This window comes from Schistocerca cancellata, chromosome 1, assembly GCF_023864275.1.
Source record: "Schistocerca cancellata isolate TAMUIC-IGC-003103 chromosome 1, iqSchCanc2.1, whole genome shotgun sequence".
Classification (NCBI taxonomy): domain Eukaryota; kingdom Metazoa; phylum Arthropoda; class Insecta; order Orthoptera; family Acrididae; genus Schistocerca; species Schistocerca cancellata.
This window is the reverse complement of record NC_064626.1, coordinates 572,173,694-572,194,186: the sequence shown is the minus strand read 5'-3', so window position 1 is coordinate 572,194,186 and position 20,493 is coordinate 572,173,694. Positions and strand designations below refer to the sequence as shown.

Sequence of the window (20,493 nt, the reverse complement as noted above, 5' to 3'; positions counted from 1 at the left end):
GGACCAGAACTCTATCATACTCACACTGTTCACTGATGCTGCTAGTTCCAGTTTCCCATGTATTGTATACAGAAAAATGATGAACATGTAAATACTGTACATATAATGATCACCCCAATCAGAAAGAAAGTGCGAATATTGTACATAAAAAGAAAAATATATTACGAAGTACCAGGAGTGTTCAATAAATAATGCAACTTTTTTTTCTCTATCAGTTTCGGTTGACAAACCGCGTAATTTGTTGTGGAACATCGTGAAATATTCTCGCTTCAGCCTCTATATTTTCATGAAGTTCCGACATGTGGTGGTGCTACAGGTAACCTTCAAAATGGCGTCTGTAATGGAAGTGCGTTCCAAAAACAGAAAGCTGTCATTGAGTTTCTTCTGGAGAAAAGCAGAGCATCACAGATATTCATACAGACTTACAGAATGCCTACGCAGCCACGACAGTGCTGACACAACAGTTGTAGTACTCAAAGGCGTGCTCTTCCTCATCCACCCTACAGCTCGGATCTCACGACTTCCGATTTCCATCTGCTTATCGCATAAAAGGATGCTCTCCGTGGGAAGCAGTACGTGGATGATGCACCAAGATGATGGCTCTGATGTCGACCAGCAGTGTGGTACTATGCGGGCACACAGACCCTCCGAGTAGGATGGTGACAGGCAGGCGATCGCATTAAACGGGCACTAAGTAGAAAAATAGGGTTTTGTAGCTAAAAGAGTTGGTAATAATGTGGTTTATTGGAATAATGAATAAAGCCAATCCGCTTTCAGGAAAAATGTGTTGCGTTACTTACTGAACGCCTCTCGTGTAAATTGCATGTGAAACATAGTAGTATTAAGAGTCTTCTTCTCTCCACTGGTCCATCATAATTCATGCAACGGGGGGCAGGGGGGGGGGGGGGAGGGGGGCAGTTAGCTGTACACTAGGTGCAGTCACAATGGAGGGGTGGTATCTGTTGAGAGACCACACAAACGTGTGGTTCTTCAAGAGGGGCAGCAGTTTTAGTGTTACAGGAGCAACAGTCTGGATGATTGGCTAATCTGGCCTTGTAACACCAACCAAAATAATCTTGCTGTGATTGTCCCCCGATGCCTGAAAGCAAGGGGAAACTACAGCCGTAATTTTTCTCGAGGGCATGCGGCTCCACTGTGTAGTTAAATGATGATGACGTCCTCTTGGGTAAAATATTCCAGAGGTAAAATAGTCCCCCATTTGAAACTCCGGATGGAGACTGCTTAGAAAATGTCATCAGGAGCAACAAAACTGGCGTTCTGCAATAGAGCATGGAATATTGTACGCCATAAGCGGGCAGGTAGGTTAGAAAATTTATAAGGGAAACACAGAGGCTGAAGTCAGATGTAGTGGGAACTAGTGAAGTTCGGTGGCAGAAGGAACAGGACTTCTGGTCAGCTGAGTACAGCACTCTAAATGTCGCCGAATGCTGAGCAAAGGGGCTCAGGTTCGATTCCCGGCTGGGTCAGAGATTTTCTCCGCTCAGAGACTGGGTTTTGTGTTGCCTTCATCATCATCTCATCCCCACCGATAAGCAAGGCGCCGAAGTGGCGTCAAATCAAAAGACTTGCACCAGGCGAGCGGTCTACCCAGCGCAGCGGGAGGCCCTAACCACACGACATTTCAGTGCTATAAATACAAAATCAGATGGGATAATGCAGGAGTATGTCTAATAATGGATAAGAAAATAGAAAAGCGGGTAAGCCACTCCGAACACCGTAGTGATCGCATAAACATAGGCTGCCTATAACAGAACTGCAATGTCATGGCAGACATCAAAGTTTTTATTTCTTCCCCCTGAACATTAATTCCTGCTCCTAATTTTTCTTTGGTTTCCTTTGCTGCTTGCTCAATGCACAGACTGAATAACATCTGGGACAGGCTACAACCCTGTCTCACTCCCTTCTGACCCACTGCTTCACTTTCATGCCCCTCAACTCTTATAACTCCCATCTGGTTTTTCTACAAGTTGCAAATAGCCTTTCGCTTCCTGTATTTTAACCTTGATTTCTTCATAATTTCATGGAGAGTATTCCAATCAACATGGTAAAATGCTTTCTCTAAGTCTACAAATGCTATAAACTTAGGTTTGCCTTTCCTTGACCTGTATTCTGAGATAAGTCATAGGGTCAGTATTGACTTGCATGTCCCTACATTTCCCCGAAATCCAGACTGATCCTCCTCAAGACCGGCTAGCAGTTTTTCCATTCTTCTGTAAAGAATTCGTGTTAGTATTTTGTAACCATGGCTTATTAAACAGATAGTTCGGTAATTTGCACACCCTACAGGTACTGCTTCTTTTGGAACTGGGCATACACATTCTTATTGAAGTCTGAGGGTATTTCGCTCGTCTCGCACATCTTGCACATCAGATGGAAGAGTCTTGTATTGGCTGGTTCTCCCAAGGATGTCAATAGTTCTGACGGTATGTCGTCTACTCCAGGGCAGTGGTCCGACTTAGGTCTTCCAGTGCTCTGTCAAATTCTTCTCGTAGTTTCATCTCCCCCGTCTCGTCTTCATTTACGTCCTCTTCCATTTCTATAATATTTCCTTCAAGTTTATCTCCCTTGCATGAATGCTTCCACCTTCCAGTTTTCCCTTCTTTGTTTAGGACTGGTTTTCTATTTGAGTTCTAGATGTTCATACATTTGCTTCTCTTTTCCGCCAAGGCGTCTTAATTTTTCTGTAGCCGGTATCTATCTTTCCCCTAGTGACATATGCTTCTGAAACCTTACATTTGTCCTCTAGCCATTCCTGCTTAGCCATTTTGCAGTCCTGTCAAACTCTGTTTTTGAAACTTTTGTATTTCCTTTCGCCTTTTTTATATGCTGCATTTTCATGGTTTCTTATTTCATCAATGGAATTTAGTATCTCGTGTGTTATTCGAGGATTTCTACTAGTCCTTATCTTTTTACCTATATGATCCTCTTCTGCCTTCCATATCTTATCTCTCAAAGCTAACATTCGTCTCCTACTGTATTTCTTTTCCCCTGTTCTAGGCAACCGTTGCCTAATGCGCCCTCTGAAACTCTCAACAACCTTTGGTTCTTTCAACTTATCCAGATCGCCTCTCCTTAATAACCTTCATTCTTACAATTTGTTCAGTTTTAATCTAGAGTTCATAACGCAATAAATTGTGGTCAGAGTCCGCATCTGCCCCTGGAAATGTCTTACAGTTTAAAAGCTGGTTCCAAAATCCTGTCTTACATTATATAATCAAATTGAGAGCTTCTATTTTTTCTTCACTTCCGTTTCCTATTATGAAATTCCAGTCCTCCTTCACAATTGAATTTTCGTGTCCCTTAATTATTCGAATAGTTTCTTTATCTGATCATATATTTCTTCAATATCGTCATTATTTGCAGAGCTAGTTGATATATAAGCTTCTACTACTGTAGTAGTTGTTGGTCCTGCAAAAAAATCTCATCACTTCTGTCTCTATGCAGTTCATTTTTGGAACGCAACCTACGATCAGCTTAGAGACAGAAGTGGTGACACTTACTGCAGTACCTGACCATCATTTTGCAGGAGAATGCTCAAGTACGTACAGTGCAAGCCGTTACTAATTTGTTTGACTGATGGGACTGCTAAGTGCTATACCACCTACTGCACTCCCCTGACTTAAGCCCTCGTGAGTTCAACTCGATTTCTAAACTGAAGGAAACACTTCACGGCATTCGCTTCAGAACTGCTATAAATTCGTCGGGCAATAGACCGCGTCGCTCGAACTGTCAACACAACTGGCACTGCTAAGAGTATCCTGCGACTTCCACATCGCTGGCAACGGGTTATACACAATGCTGGTGACTACTTTTCAGGTCAGTAAAACTTTGAAACACCTATCTATTTTGTACGAGCTGTAAATAAATAGTTGCCATTATTAAAATTCCAAGCCTCTTAATTCATGCGGCGTATGTAAGTTGCAGTGCGGATCCTGTGAATCATTTTATATTGGACAAACTGGTAGAAGTATTGTCACCCTGACTGAAGAACATCTAGCTCCTTCTAATAGCACCGCTTTTGGACAGCACTTAAAAAATGAGGATCATCGGGTTGGTCCTATAGCCAATGCACTTGAGGTTTTGCATCACGCACCAAAACGTATGCAGTTGGATATTTTGGGGAAACTTGAGATTTTTTAAGAGCAAAATAAAGGAATTTAGATTAAGTGTTGAACGAACAAGTCGATTTTCCTGTTTACTCGGTTTTTTGCTCTGTTCCAAAATGATGTATAGTTCATATTCTCTCCCCCTCCCACCAACCCCATTGTTACTTCCGCCAACCCCTGGACCATGAACCTTTGTGCACTGGGGTTTTTCTCGCTGCCCACTTTTCCTCCACCCCATTTCCTTTCCCCATCCCCCCCCCCCCCTTCTACTAACTGTCTAATATTCTCGTAGCGACATTTTGCTCCCTGGGTCCATTGTCACGTACCGAATTCAGTTTCCAGCTCTTTTATCTATCTGACTACCGCCTGCAACTCGTGCCCCCCCCCCCTCTTCCCTTCGCCCCTTCCACCGCCCTTTCTCATTTCAGAAAAATACATTGCACATTTTACAGTATGTGGTTCGGTTCTTGCATCGTTATTATGTTCCATTGCTGATACGCTGAGGAGTACAAATCTTGATTTAAGTATGCACTATGTCTGTGGTGCTCGTTGGATAATAAGGTTTCTGTGTTTGTTGTACCTTTACGCTGCTTATACTCGTGTAATATGATGAGTACCGCATATTATTAAGGACGATTAACTGTCAGATTATGTCGTCTTCAGCACTAAATTATTTTAAAAAATTGTTTGAGTTCCTTTTTGTTAGCATGTATTATCTGTACAGTTCCTCCTGAATAACATATGATTTCTCTGTTGAACATGGTAGCTCTTATTCATTTCATTGCAAAGAAATGGCAAATAGTCGTTTCTGGTCCACTTGACCTCCCCCTTTTTCGTGACGTCTTCATCTTCACGCTCCTTCCTCTCCCCAGCTCCCGGCCCTTCATCCCCGCTCTCTCTCTCTCTCCCTTCCCTCTCCCCCCCCCCCTCACCCCCCAACAACGACAATCCCACCCTGCACGCCCATGGGTATGGTTATACTATGTCTTCCTCAGGATAGCAAAAACATTTTTGCTGCTTTGTAAAAAGACAACTTTGTGGTTTAATGTTTGGGGTTGAAGAAAAATATCCGCTACCAGTCACAATAAAAGGTGTTTATTCGTCACATGACCGGTTTCGGGCTTGCGCCCATCTTCAGGTGCTAATACATTCGTTTACATGTTTGTACTGTTGGAGATCACTGTATAAATACAAAAAATTATTTGCTGGTGACTACACAAATACAAGTGGGACAATTATAAGTGGTAAGGCAGCATTTGATGAAAATATATCTGTACTTACAAAAAGATTAAGCACCATTATTACAGTTATGCTGTGATGATAGTTCTGCCACCTAGTTATACACTTATGGTCATTTTCACGTCCATATATCAGGTATAGCTCCATATTACACTGCTATGATGTGCACTACACTATGTTTACATACAAACATGTGGGCTGTGGTCAAAGAACTTCGATGCAGCAGATGTAAAGATGTTGCTCACACAGAAACTCATGGGTTCTGGTCAAAGAACTTAGCCACAGGAAGTGCAAAGGTGTTGCATATATAAAAATTTAAAAAGCTATTATAGACATTTCTTTACACACATTATGACATTTTTTTGGTTCACATTTTTGACGGAAATCATATACTTTTATACCTATGAAAACAATTTTTCAGTTCAGAATAGCTATGAACTTATTGACCACATCAAAGACTTACCAATACCAGAGGGTGCCAAATTTGCTTCAATGGACATAGTAAACCTTTACACCAACATTCCTGTACATGACACTATTCAGATAATTAGAAACAACCAATTAAAACACAAAAAGCTATCAAAGGGTGAGATATGTGAACTCATTGACTTGCTAGAACTAGTCGTATCACACAATTATTTTATTTTTAATAACAAAATTTATAAACAGGGAGATGGTCTTGCAATGGGCAGTAGTTTGGCAGTAATACTTGCAGATATTTACATTAACCACATAGAAAATAAATTTTTCAGATCAGATAGTTCACATAAAAATAAAATAATATACTACAAAAGTTATGTTGATGATACTATTATCTTGTACAGTGGTACAACTGAGCAGATTAAGAAACTTGCTAAAGGCCTCAGCAGCATGCACAACAACATCAAATTCACTGTAGAACATCAAGTAGATAATGGCATCAATTTTCTTGACCTTACAATATATAATTTAAACAACAAACATGCTTCCAGATTTACAGAAAACCTACCACTAGTGATGTTGTCATTAACAACTCCTCATGTCACCCAGCACAACACAAAATGGCATTCTTCAGATCCACACTTAATCGTATACATAAAATCCCACTCAGCCTCCATGATGAACAAAAAGAAATTAACATTATAAAAGAAATTGCATGGAGAAATGGATACAACGCAGATGTAATTGATAAACTTAACAACAAAATCAAAAAGAAACAATCCACACCTACGAAATCAGATTCACAAGAAGGAAAAAACGCATTCACCTGCATACCATTTATACACTCCTGGAAATTGAAATAAGAACACCGTGAGTTCATTGTCCCAGGAAGGGGAAACTTTATTGACACATTCCTGGGGTCAGATACATCACATGATCACACTGACAGAACCACAGGCACATAGACACAGGCAACAGAGCATGCACAATGTCGGCACTAGTACAGTGTATATCCACCTTTCGCAGCAATGCAGGCTGCTATTCTCCCATGGAGACGATCGTAGAGATGCTGGATGTAGTCCTGTGGAACGGCTTGCCATGCCATTTCCACCTGGCGCCTCAGTTGGACTAGCGTTCGTGCTGGACGTGCAGACCGCGTGAGACGACGCTTCATCCAGTCCCAAACATGCTCAATGGGGGACAGATCCGGAGATATTGCTGGCCAGGGTAGTTGACTTACACCTTCTAGAGCACGTTTTGTGGCACGGGATACATGCGGACGTGCATTGTCCTGTTGGAACAGCAAGTTCCCTTGCCGGTCTAGGAATGGTAGAACGATGGGTTCGATGACGGTTTGGATGTACCGTGCACTATTCAGTGTCCCCTCGACGATCACCAGTGGTGTACGGCCAGTGTAGGAGATCGCTCCCCACACCATGATGCCAGGTGTTGGCCCTGTGTGCCTCGGTCGTATGCAGTCCTGATTGTGGCGCTCACCTGCACGGCGCCAAACACGCATACGACCATCATTGGCACCAAGGCAGAAGCGACTCTCATCGCTGAAGACGACACGTCTCCATTCGTCCCTCCATTCACGCCTGTCGCGACACCACTGGAGGCGGGTTGCACGATGTTGGGGCGTGAGCGGAAGACGGCCTAACGGTGTGCGGGACCGTAGCCCAGCTTCATGGAGACGGTTGCGAATGGTCCTCGCCGATACCCCAGGAGCAACAGTGTCCCTAATTTGCTGGGAAGTGGCGGTGCGGTCCCCTACGACACTGCGTAGGATCCTACGGTCTTGGCGTGCATCCGTGCGTCGCTGCGGTCCGGTCCCAGGTCGACGGGCACGTGCACCTTCCGCCGACCACTGGCGACAACATCGATGTACTGTGGAGACCTCACGCCCCACGTGTTGAGCAATTCGGCGGTACGTCCACCCGGCCTCCCGCATGCCCACTATACGGCCTCGCTCAAAGTCCGTCAACTGCACATACGGTTCACGTCCACGCTGTCGCGGCATGCTACCAGTGTTAAAGACTGCGATGGAGCTCCGTATGTCACGGCAAACTGGCTGACACTGACGGCGGCGGTGCACAAATGCTGCGCAGCTAGCGCAATTCGACGGCCAACACCGCGGTTCCTGGTGTGTCCGCTGTGCCGTGCGTGTGATCATTGCTTGTACAGCCCTCTCGCAGTGTCCGGAGCAAGTATGGTGGGTCTGACACACCGGTGTCAATGTGTTCTTTTTTCCATTTCCAGGAGTGTAGGTAAAATTTCATACCAAATTGCCAACCTCTTCCGGAAAACTAGTATTCAAATTTCTTTAAGCACTAACAACAAGCTACAACAGCACATCATCCACAACAGTAAGACAAACAACCAATGCCACCACAAATCAGGTATTTACAAATTTTTATGTGACAATTGCCCACAGTTCTACATAGCCAAACTGGAAGGAGTTTCACTATAAGATACTGTGAGCATATGGATGCTTTCCGGCTAAATAATTTTGATAAATCCACCTTTGCAATGCACCTAAAAGACCATGGTCACTCAGCCACAGCCATTACAGAAAACCTACAAATACTACACACTGTGAACAAAGGAAAGAAAATGAATCTGCTTGAAGAACTAGAAATTTATATCCACAGCTCCAACTCACCAGACCTTATTCTTAACGAACAAGTGGAACTTGAAAACAAATCCTATCTTCACATATTTCATGAAATATTCAAAAACAGAAAAAGTTATCCTCTGATATAATAACAAAGTAATATTCTATGAAATTTAATGTAGCAGTCATACAACAGTCCAAAGGTCATAATCATAATTTGTAATAGTCATATTGTAAACACAAGCTATAACTGGGATTCTATAATGTTTAATAGCTTTAAAAAAATAATAATATCATATATGTAACATTATTGTACCTCCTAGATCTAAGTTCTCTGACAACAGTGTGGCTCAAAACAGTTCTAGCTGTAATTTTTTAATTTGTAATTGCTTTGAGTAATTTCATATATATAACAACATTGTACTTCCTAGATCTAAGTTTTCCGTAAAAAATGTGAACCAAAAAAAACTCATAATGTGTGTAAAGAAATGTCTATAATAGCTTTTTAAATTTTCATATATGCAACACCTTTGCACTTCCTGTGGCTAAGTTCTTTGACCAGAACCCATGAGTTTCTGTGTGAGCAACATCTTTACATCTGCTACATCGAAGTTCTTTGACCACAGCCCACATGTTTGTATGTAAACATAGTGTTGTGCACTTCATAACAGTGTAATATGGAGCTATACCTGATATATGGACGTGAAAATGACCATAAGTGTATAACTAGGTGGCAGAACTATCATCACAGCATAACTGTAATAATGGTGCTTAATCTTTTTGTAAGTACAGATATATTTTCATCAAATGCTGCCTTACCACTTACAATTGTCCCACTTGTATTTGTGTAGTCACCAGCAAATAATATTTTGTATTTATACAGTGATCTCCAACAGTACAAACACGTAAACGAATGTATTAACACCTGAAGATGGGCGCAAGCCCGAAACCGGTCATGTGACGAATAAACACCTTTTATTGTGACTGGTAGCGGATATTTTTCTTCAACCCCATAAAGGAGCAGTCACGGAGTTCGACAGCATCCACTATGGATAAAATTCATTTATGGTTTAATGTTTGTTTTTACGTAGGACATATTATGAAAGGTTGTTCACGTAATTTGTAAAGGTTGATGTGGTAAAGTTTTTACGCTTGTAAATAGTCGGGAATGATGAAGATTTTTAATCTCCTGTTGTTTTGTTTTATTTTAATACTAACGTTGCTGTTCACATTTAATGATTTTTACGTGCCAACACGGCTGACAAATTTTAATACGCGTCGTAGCCGGTGCTGCTTTGTTGGTAAAGGATTTAAAAAGTAATGATTTTATTCTTGACTTGTACATGTTCACGTTTAATGATGTTTTACCCGCCAGCATGGCAAACAACTTTGTAATACGCACCGTATGTGGCGCTGCTGTCTATTCCTGGTCAGTGATTTTAAGTATTTGAATGTTTTTGGTAAAGATTTTAAAAAGCATTAATTTTATTGTTGACTTGTATGGTTATTGTATGAACTGTTGTATTCTTGATGATTGTAGTGCATTTTAATAAATGAAAAATGTTTCCTATATCCTGGTAGGACGCCCCCTTCCCGAGGGTTCCTTACGACAGCGGAAGGAATAAACTGCCAGTTGTCTGTATGCACTGTAAGTGTACATTGCACCTTCTTGAGCCGGCCGAGCGGTTCTAGGCGCTTCAGTCTGGAACCGCGCAGCTGCTACGGTCGCAGGTTCGAATCCTGCCTTGGGTATGGATGTGGTGATGTCCTTAGGTTAGTTAGGTTTAAGGTGTTCTAAGTTCTAGGAGACTGATGACCTCAGATGTTAAGTCCCATAGTGCTCAGAGCCATTTGAACCACCTTCTTGACATCTTAGTAAATGGCATTTTCGACTATGTTATGTAAGTCTGAAACGATATAGTCTGTGTATTTGGCATAAGCTTAAAAAAATTCGGTAGTAATTGTGTTACACAGAAGTGTAAATTTAAATGGGTCTCGGCCTGAATCTTTCCATCAATTGAATAAAAAGTAAAAGTTTGCAACTGGGACTGGTTTTTCGTTCTCTTGATTAACTGAAGTTGCTCGTCCAAGATACTGCAGCATACTGGAAGTTCGTAAATCTGTTGGTGTCTTGTGCAAGAAAACGGGGTGCGAGACGTGATGTGCACACAGTACTTATCGAATCTCTGCCACGTGATCCCGAATCCTCTGCACCAACAAGAGTAACTCTGTCTGGTCCGGCAGTGGTCCAAGGGCAAGAAACTCCACTGGGATCCTTAGCAGCTCACCATATACCATTTCAGCCACGGAGCCGCTGATATCATCCTTAAAAGCTGTTCGTAGCTGCAACACTGCCAGAGAGCAATTCAGTCCACCCGTCTTGGAGGCACATGAGGGCTGCTTTCAGCATACGACGCTGCCTCTCTGCCATATCGTTGCTGGCTGCGTGGTAACTGATGATGTGGTGGTGCTTGAATCCGCAAGGTTCAGCCAGCCTGCTGAATGGATTGGATTCAAAGTGTCTGCCATGGTCTGTCGTAAAGTGTGCAATGAATGCCTTTGCTGTTGTCTCACTAATATGTGTGGTAGTGGTATGGCCTCTATCCATCATGTGCATCTATCCACGGGTGTGAGCACTTATTCTTTACTGTCAGAATGCAGTACAAGATCCTTGATGTCAAGGTGGACATCTTCAAATCTCGCTGGTAGACCTGAAAATGCCCAGCCTCAGCATGGGTACTACATCCCACTTTACACCATTGATAGTGGAAGCAGGTGTGGGCTCAGTTGTAAGCTTCTTTCTGAACTAACGGCCACATGAAACGTCCCGTTATCATCTTGGCAGTGGTGTTCGCCCTTGGATATGCCGTACTGTGCTTGCTGTCGAACGCTATCCTGCGAAACTGTGGTGGGATTAGGGCCGCAGCCCCAGCCGAGAGACATCGCAGCAGAACTTGACATTGCAACCTGTACATCCACCTGCTGGAATGGCAGACTCGGAGGTCGATCTGTCAGTAAGTCTTGCAGCTGATGATCTGCCACTTGTACCTTAGCGCGATCGCCATACTTCAGTATTACAGCCACACCACATGCATGAGAAAGATTGTCAGCCACTATGGTTTCAGCACCTTGAATATGTCCAACATCCTTTGTGAGCTGGCTAACAAACTCAGTGTACCTGAACTGTCAAGATGAGCACTTATTGCTTCCGTTCTGGAATGTGGGTACAATCAGTTTGCGGTGTATGTATGCTGTCACTAGGCGAGTTTCGACATGAAGATGGAAGTGCTTCACGCTCTCTTAAATTGTCTACAATTCCCTATTACAGGTGCTCCAGTTCGTTTGCCGTGGCAGTAGATTCTTCGAAAAAATGTCTAATAACTACCAATAGTCGTCCGCTTTCTGGTGTAGCGCGTCTCCGATTGTGGTATGACTGGCGTCAATTGCCATAGCTGGCTGGTACTGGGTTGGTGAGTTACAGTGCTTGGTACAGGCTGTTCTGCAAAGTCCAGAAGACCTTGTCCATCTCTGAAGTCGACGCCAGTAAACGCTTTCCTTTGCTGACGGCTGGCAAGTGTACCTGTAAGAGGTGCCTGAAAAGCTTCTGTGGCTGGTAAATGGGCACGATATAAATTCACCAGGCCTAACAGCTGTTGTAGTTAGTAATTCTTCGAATGTGGCAGCCCTTGAAACAAAAAAAATGGTTCATATGGCTCTGAGCACTATGGGACTTAACGTCTGAGGTCATCAGTCCCCTAGAACTTAGAACTACTTAAACCTAACTAACCTAAGGACATCACACACATCCATGCCCGAGGCAAGATTCGAACCTGCGACCGTAGCGGTCGCGCGGCTCCAGACTGAAGCGGCTAGAACCGCTCGGCCACTCCGGACGGCGCTCTTGCAACAAAGCCAACTTTTCCGTCAATGGGTAGATTCCATTACGTGTCATTCTATAACTGAGAAAGGTCACTTCACCCGCATTGCATTTGTCTTCATTCAGCGCCACACCATAATATTGCAACCTTTGCCATACCTCTGTCACATGCCTGACATGTGATTGTGCGTCAACAGAGAATACCAAATTTTCATCAAGATACGAAAAACAAAACATCAATCCCTACAGCACGTCGTTGATGAAATGTTGCCAGGTCCGAGCTGCATTTTTAAGTGCGAAAGGTATGTGTAAGAACTCGGAAAGACGAAAAGGAGTGATCACTGCTGACTCGGGACCATCCATAAGTGCTACTGGAATGTGGTTAAGTCCATGTGGCAATCCAGGACTGTAAAAACTGCTGCGTCAGCCAATGCATACATGAATTCTCGAGTATGTGGTACAGGATATTTGTCTGGAACGGCCCTGGAATTTAATCCCTGGCAATCCCTGCACGGACGCCATGTGATATCCTTCTTCTGGACCAAATGTAGGGGGTCACCCAGGGACTCTCTGAACGCTGTATGATACTGGAATGCAACATCTCTTCAAAAACTGTTTTAATTTGTAGCATTTTATCTACAGCAATTCTACGAATGCATCATGCACCAGCGGTTCTGTGATTTTATGTTTGTAGGGTAACATTTTGTGCTTTATGCTATGTCGTAGCGTCAACTGCACAATGGTCCGTTGATGTACATTGCTGATACGACATATCCTACCATCTGCAGAACCTTTTAAAACTCCACTGACTTTGCTGCTGCTTACTCCACTTATGAGGCAGGTCTTACGTAAATCTACCAGCAGCACAAAATGTGCAAGAAGATCTGCTCCTAATATACGTGGGAAAATGGTTGTCGCTACAAAAGTTAACTTTAAGGAGTAGTGGAACCCATCCGAAATGCCAGTGCATGATATCGTTCTGCAATATTTTCCATAGTGGTTTGTAAATCCTCATAACATCTGGTTCTACTCGGTGTTCGCCGAAATGGCACCACCACACAACAATTAAAACGTTCTTCTGATACCTCCAGTCCTTGATTAATATGGGCAACATCAGTATACGCAGGTGCAACAACTACCGAGTCTAAAGTGCTGTGTGCGTGATCAGTTACCCGCAACAATTAAACCAAGGGCTGCCCCTCATGTGCTATCAAGGTTAAATTCACCTGTGGAGACAGTAGCTGTTGCCAGATGTGGATTATCAACTCTACAGAGACCACACTATCTTCCACCATAGCCCGTAAGTGTCTGCAGAATTTTGATGGGATTATGTCATCCCTTTGCTCATGATAAAGAGACTGCTTGAGCTCTTGTTCGGGTGACCTGCTTCAACAAGTGATCAACGCCATCTTGAGTGCGTGGTAGTTCTGTTGATGTATGTGTTTTGTGTGTGTGTGTGTGTGTGTGTGTGTGTGTGTGTGTGTGTGTGTGTGTGTGCGTGTATGTGTATCTCAACTTTATTGAAGCAGAAAGCAGCTAAGAACAACAACTCATTCAAGAACCAACTATAATTCACCCTTTGCACACTCCAAAGTTCGTACATGGCACTTCACTTGCGGAGATACTTGTTCCCACAAGACCAATGTACATGTCATAAAAATATTTGTTGTTCACAACAATTGTAAATAAACCCACAAAAAAGGCTGTTAATAAACAACGATAAAATATTGTAAAAAATTCTACTGCAAGATGCTGTTATTAATAACCGATATGCTAATTTGTGATATTTTTATTTCTGACCCTTTCATTATAGAGAAAATGTTATTATTACTTATACTTTGTTTACAACAAATCTGATCCTTCCCCCTTGGTTCATAGGCCTCAAATGAACAGTCCTTCGTAACTGACCTAGTTATAAAGAATGAATTACAGGCGGAGGTTGAATTTTATTGGATTAGGGGTTTGACTTCATTTCTTTGCCAATTTAACATCACACAACTATCTGACAACCACGTTACAAATATCGGGTTATATCCTGTGCCACATATAATTGCCTTAGGTGTTTGGGGAGGACGTGAGTGACCTTGCACAATAGTTAAGGTGCGTGGGTTGGATGGTGTTTCTCCATGGGAAGGGGAGTGAAGGTGACCTAACGCAGTTGCCTTAGTATGTAAGATCGTTAACTGTGCCACAACGGGCCATTGATAGCTACTACTTACGAGTTACATCGGTATCTTAATGCCGAAAGTGATGCATCGCCCGATTTTTATCTGTCCCAGAACCTGCAGTACTAAACTGTAGTCGGAGATGAATGAGATTCCCCAAAATTCTACTTAAATTGTACAAGGAATTGTCTGTTGAGGGCACATGACATTTTTTCTCACATGAATGAAGCAAAACTGCTGTACAGAAGACATTTCTGATGAGACATCTAAGTTGTTCAATTGTTATTGTAGTTCTCTGTAATGACAGCAAATGTTGCAGGCCTGTAATATGTGTGTTTTGTTTGAAAAGGCAATAAACAACATCGAATTTATTTTAGGAGTCGGCTGAATGTCATTTACTACCCTCGGTATCTCAACTGTCTTTTTTTTATCTACGGTTGAACTTTAAAGATGAATTCCCGTAACATACAATCTTTTGTTGGTTCATTCTGGCATAGGACCCTCCCTTTGTGATTTCGTCTCGTTTCGTGCGCATGCTAGGTATAAGGCAGCAATGTGTGTGTGTGTGTGTGTGAACATTGGTTGTCCGTGCTCTCCAAACGCGGTCGCGTGAGATGTGTGGCTTTGAATAATTTATTCCGGCAAACTATTCACGCTGCGCCCTCGTGTTACCAAGCACAGCAGTTGTATATCTGTGTCTGTCGTTATCGTTGTGGAGCTGCGCTCGTGTGAGACGTGCATGTTCGGAACTAATGGGTTCAGTCTATTTGCACCGCGTTTCTATGGTCTCAAAGTTTCAGTGTGAAGCTGTTGTATTGTGGCATATACGACGCTACTGAAAGTGAGTGTAGTTAAACTGGTTTTAAGCGAATCACAATTTCAGTAATAACTCGTACAGTCCAAGATCTGCCGTTAAGTGTTATCAATCGAATTCCTTACTGTCTACTTCCTAATGAGGAACCCCTTGACTTCGAGGTCACAAGTTCAGTCTTTAGTAAGGCCCATTTGAAAGTGCTGTATTAGCAGTTACGACAGGGAAAATATTGTCTGCTAAAGACTCGTCATGTGCATCATGAGGGCGATAGGGAACGAGTGGCGGGAAAATGCAGAGTCAACCTGTTGTGGGATGTATGCATTACTCTTTACAAAATGCACATCGTTGACATTCAAGAAATGTTCGAAACAAACCATTAACTTGCACCAAGAGCACGGAATGAACAATGGCACTTCACAGTGACCACAAAGGTTCACACCGTCAAGATCAAAGACGCACTCCTTGGGAGTTACAAACCACGCAGGAGTACAGCTAGGTATCCACTCCTAAGGAATGCATGTAGAATCATATTGGTGTAACGGGGAGATGGGAACTGATGGACTGTGATGGCATGCAACCGAAAGAGACACAGTCTGCGGTAGAGCTTATCCAGAAGCTGGCTATACTTTAATGTGCAGCTGCAGACAGTGCGCTAATATGTTTTATAGGCACGGAAAAAAACAAACATACGGAAGCTGAATTTGTCCAACGGTTCCAGGAGGTATGAATTGCAATGTCACACACTTTTCAGGAGACATACACTACTGGCCATTAAAATTGCTACACCACGAAGATGACGTGCTACAGACGCGAAATTTAACCGACAGGAAGAAAATGCTGTGAAATGCAAATGATCAGCTTTTCAGAGCATTCACACGAGGTTGGCGCCGGTGGCAACACCTACAACGTGCTCACATGAGGAAAGTTTGCAACAGATTTCTCATACACTAACAGCAGTTGACCGGCGTTGCCTGGTGAAACGTTGTTGTGATGCCTCGTGTAAGGAGGAGGAATGCGTACCATCACGTTTCCGACTTTGATAAAGGTCGGATGTAGGCCACCGCGATTGCGGTTTACCGTATCGCGACATTGCTGCTCGCGTTGGTCGAGATCCAATGAATGTTAGCAGAACATGGAATCGGTGGGTTCAGGAGGGTAATACGGAACGCCGTCCTGGATCCCAACGGCCTCGTATCACTAGCAGTCGAGATGACGGACAGGCATCTTATCCGCATGGCTGTAACGGATCGTGCAGCCACGTCTCGATCCCTGAGTCAACAGATGGGGACGTTTGCAAGACAACAACCATCTACACGAAGAGTTCGACGACGTTTGTAGCATCATGGACTATCACCTCGGAGACCATGGCTGCAGTTACACTTGACGCTGCATCACAGACAGGAGGGCCTGCTATGGTGTACTCAGCGACAAACCTGGGTGCACGAATGGCAAAACGTCTTTTTTTCGGATGAATCCAGGTGCTGTTTACAGCATCATGATCGTCGCATCCGTGTTTGGCGACATCGCCGTGAACGCACATTGGAAGCGTGTGTTCGTCATCGCCATACTGGCGTATCACCCGGCGTGATGGTATGGGATGCCATTGGTTACACGTCTCGGTCACCTCTTGTTCGCATTGGCGGCACTTTGAACAGTGGACGTTACATTTCAGATGTGTTACGACCCGTGGCTCTACCCTTCATTCGATCCCTGCGAAACCTCACATTTCAGCAGGATAATGCACTACCGAATGTTGCAGGTCCTGTACGGGCCGATCTGGATACAGAAAATGCTCGACTGCTGCCCTGGCCAGCACGTTCTCCAAATCTCTCACCAACTGAAAACGTCTGGTCAATGGTGGCCAAGCAACTGGCTCGTCACAATACGCCAGTCACTACTCTTGATGAATTGTGGTGTCGTGTTGAAGCTGCATGGGCAGCTGTACCTGCACACGCCGTCGAAGCTCTGTTTGACTCAATGCCCAGGCATATCAAGGCCGTTATTACGGCCAGAGGTGGCTGTTCTGGGTACTGATTTCTCAGGATCTATGAACCCAAATTGCGTGAAAAGTAATCACATGTCGGTTCTAGTATAATATATTTGACCAATGAATACGCGTTTATCATCTGCATTTCTTCTTGGTGTAGCAATTTTAATGGCCAGTAGTGTAGTTTGCTCTAAAGGAGTATAATTTTTACATGCAGGCCAGGATACAAGCAAAAACAAGTATTTTGACCAGTTATTGGTGAAAAGCAGTGCTCATACCACAGTCGTCTTATGCCCATTTTCCCACTCTTGCGCGCTGTGGCGTAAAAATTCCCTACTGCCTTTTCAAGGTCACGCACATGAGAAGGAATCGTACGGGGCAGAGCACCCTTAACTTCTCGCAGCACAATAAAAAACTTTACATCCAATTTACCACTCAGATTAACATGTCAGCATAATTGTATACTAATGTGTTAAGGCATTGGTGTTAGGTGATCTAGATACAACTCTCTTGGTACCTCTAATATCCAAGGTTCCTTTCATATGCATTTCCTCTTCAAATCCTATTGTTCAGAATAGAAAACAAATTCCTTACTGAACGGTGGGATGTGTTTGTTTATCTAATCCACACATTTTCGAGCCGATTCCGCAGTTTGCTGTGCATCGTCTGTCTGATACTTTGTTGGAAATTTCGTTTTCTTACGTCTGCCAATTCTGTAGCACTGTTTGAAGTTATGCAACCATCCACTGCTTCCCACGAAATCGCTGTTATATATATCTCCCACAGTTTGACGTGCGTAAAGTAGTAGGCCACTATCATGCACATCCCTTAAATCGGATAGAGCATCCTTGAAACGCGCAAACACCGATTTTTCTATCAAGTGCACCTTGTCCTCCTCTGAATATCCGTAGTTTTGCTTATGCACTACATGATCATATTGCTGCAGACTTATTTTAAATCTGTTCATAATTGCTTTCTTACTATGTTGCGGATCATCTTCCACGTAGTGCCCGCTGGTTGGCAAACGATTTCCCTTCACTACGTTTCACTGGAGAGGGGCTTGTGGCTCCCTATCTGACAAGGATGATGAACTACATGGTTCGATACTTGTTTCAGTATCACTTTCACTTGTTAAGCATGTATCGTCATCATTGTACTCTTCGTGTACATTGGCTGCACAGTCGAGCTGCAGCTCAATGTGGCATGGACTCAACAAGTCGTTGGAAGTCCCCTGCGGAAATACTGATATATGTGCCCGGTCGGGGCACACATTTTCACCTGTCCCCGACCGGGACTCGAACCCGGGATCTCCTGCTTACATGGCAGACGCTCTAACCATCTGAGCCACCGAGGGCACAGAGGACAGCGCGACTGCAGGGACTATCTCGCGCACGCCTCCCGCGAGACCCACTTTCTAACCTTGTATGTCCACACACTACATTCGTAGCGTCCCACCCTAACACACAGATTACACGTGGAAGGCATTCTTACCTAGTCCCGTAAGAGGTCGGGGAATATGTGTGCATCCGCACAGAAGAAGAAGGTCATGGCCGGTGTTGTCAGAACTATATACTTATATGGATATGGTGTCTGTTCTTTCGGACATGTCCGAAAGAACACCATATCCGTATTTGATGATTCGAGTGCCTGATATGCATAAATACGAGGGCTATTCGGAAAGTAAGGTGCGATCGGGCGTGGCATGAAAACCACAGTGGAAATCTGATGAAGCTTTGCACATATGTGTTGGGCTGTGTCTCTGTAGTATGTCCATCGATCGCATCACGTTCTTTTTTTCACTTCTGAACGCACAATGACCCGTACAGATGCCTAGAAAATAGTGTTTCGGGCCATGTATGAGGGCCTAGTGAGAAATTTTCGTTTGATGTCACGCAGCCTACGAAGCATAACTGTCATGGGTTTCCCTCTTCATGACAATTTTCAGCCGTGCTTTACAGGGGCAGTGACGCTCCTACAGTTTTTTCCAGGGTGAGCGTTTGATCAGCCACCGGACAGCCCGTAATTGACTCCCCCTAAGTTTCATTTCTGCTCACATGAGCCGCTGGCTATGAAGATAGCATTTTGGCAAAGACTGTGAGCTGTAGACGAGGACAGAGAATTGGCAGAAAGCACAGGCGTCTGCTTTCTAAGACAAATCTCGAAGTCGGAGCGCCGACTGTATTAAAGAAGTGGTTGGAAGGTGTAGCTAAATGTTGCAATTAAACTTTTTTTTAAATTTTCACAGAGGTTTCCATTTCGCGACCGATCCGACCTTACTTTCCAAATAGCCCTCGTACAGTATTTTCTTCAGCTCGCGAGCCGGCTCGTCAAGTGATACGACAAGACCGCTCCGAACGCATAAAGTCAAAACTACAGCGTTCATGGCGTTAATGTTTATGTGGTAGGCACCAGGATGAATGATACCCCTTTATTGACACGCCACCCCAACAAATTACGTCTCAAAACTCACTTTTTTGAGAGTACATTCATTTTATATTCACCTCATCTTCAGATGTTTGCAGTTACTTACTTGTCGTGATCGTTGTTTCTTTACCTACGACGTTTTACAGATATTGCAACGCCGCTAATAAAGAAACAATGTTCACAAGACTTAAATAAATGTAAACTTCCGAAGATAGGGTACCAAGTGTCTTGAAACGTCATCATGGGAAAATAAACGCCTATAAAAGCGACCGGTTGCAGATAATTCATTATAAATTTCCTTTAACCAACAGTTGTAGTACTCTAATACGTAGATTATGGACAAGAATTATTTAATAATGTGACAATGAGACAGGAAAATCAAATCAAATCAAAATGGTTCAAATGGCTCTGAGCACTATGGGACTTAACATCTGAGGTCATCAGTCCCCTAGAACATAGAACTACTTGAACCTAACTAACCTAAGGACATCACACACATCCAGGCCCGAGGCAGGATTCGAACCTGCGACCGTAGCGGTCGCGCGGTTCCAGACAGTAGCGCCTATAACCGCTACACTGGATCCCAACGGCCTCGTATCACTAGCAGTCGAGATGACAGGCATCTTATCCGCATGGCTGTAACGGATCGTGCAGCCACGTTTCGATCCCTGAGTCAACAGAAATGTCTGGTCAATGGTGGCCGAGTAACTGGCTCCCCACAATACGCCAGTCTCTACTATTGATGAACTGTGGTATCGTGTTGAAGCTGCGTGGGCAGTTGTACCTGTACACGCCATCCAAGCTCTGTTTGACTCAATGCCCAGGC

The 20,493-nt window shown here is 43.6% G+C and overlaps 1 non-coding gene across 1 annotated transcript; it reads right to left on the bottom strand.

Moving 5' to 3' along the window:
* Positions 1–18,522: 18,522 nt before the first annotated feature.
* Positions 18,523–18,598, bottom strand: Trnat-ugu (transfer RNA threonine (anticodon UGU)). Its single transcript has one exon. It is a non-coding gene; the product is annotated as a tRNA-Thr (tRNA).
* Positions 18,599–20,493: the final 1,895 nt, after the last annotated feature.